Source organism: Neophocaena asiaeorientalis, unplaced genomic scaffold, assembly GCF_003031525.2.
Source record: "Neophocaena asiaeorientalis asiaeorientalis breed wild unplaced genomic scaffold, Neophocaena_asiaeorientalis_V1.1 scaffold137, whole genome shotgun sequence".
In the NCBI taxonomy this organism is placed as follows: Eukaryota; Metazoa; Chordata; class Mammalia; order Artiodactyla; family Phocoenidae; genus Neophocaena; species Neophocaena asiaeorientalis.
Window position 1 is genome coordinate 2,297,275 of NW_020171804.1, and position 738 is coordinate 2,298,012.

The 738-nt window shown below is 32.8% G+C and overlaps 1 pseudogene; it reads left to right on the forward strand.

Moving 5' to 3' along the window:
• Window positions 1-348: 348 nt before the first annotated feature.
• On the forward strand, window positions 349-454 carry LOC112402174 (uncharacterized; annotated as a pseudogene).
• Window positions 455-738: the final 284 nt, after the last annotated feature.

The window sequence follows — 738 nt, forward strand, 5'->3', positions numbered from 1 at the left end:
TTAATGTATGTAAGAATTAGGTATATGTTAAAGGATCCATTAGAAAAAAAATGGGTTCTGGACCATTTTACATTAGGAAAATGACTCGTAGTTGGTAGCCAAAAATGATAATAATAAGTTCTTACCTCATATATCTGTCAAAATAAATTTCCAACCGAGTCAAGAGTTAAATCTAGCATATTCTATAAAAGATATTACTTTTCTGTTGGGCAAAGGACTTGCTAATACAAAACATTAAAATAAATTAAAGTGGAAACAAAATGACAGATTGGACATTATAAGAGTTTTAAGCATCTTTATATACCATACTTGGAAATACAAAAAACTTTCTTGAAAAATATATATGCTATTGATATATCAGAAAATAGTGGAAACGCCTCATAGATTAACTGTGTGGTTTCCTTTACTCATAGAACTACCTGTTAGATCTGTGGGAAAGAACTACAAGACAGAGCTGCCAAGTAAACTATGAAAAACCTAACAAACTTTTTATCTTAGGTATTGGCATATCCCAATGATCTGTACTGTTCTAGGGTGTGATGGCTTAGGAGTGAATATGATTTGAACCTAATACATTTTTAGAGGGTGTCAAATTCAGAACCAGGCAGATCCATCTCCTGACCCTAAACATGATCCTAAAGTAAATCGCTTGAGGAAATTGGATCCCAAAGATTACAGGTGGGGAATTTTGAAGTGTGTCCATATTTCATTGGAGATCAAAGAAGCCTAACTGAAAGA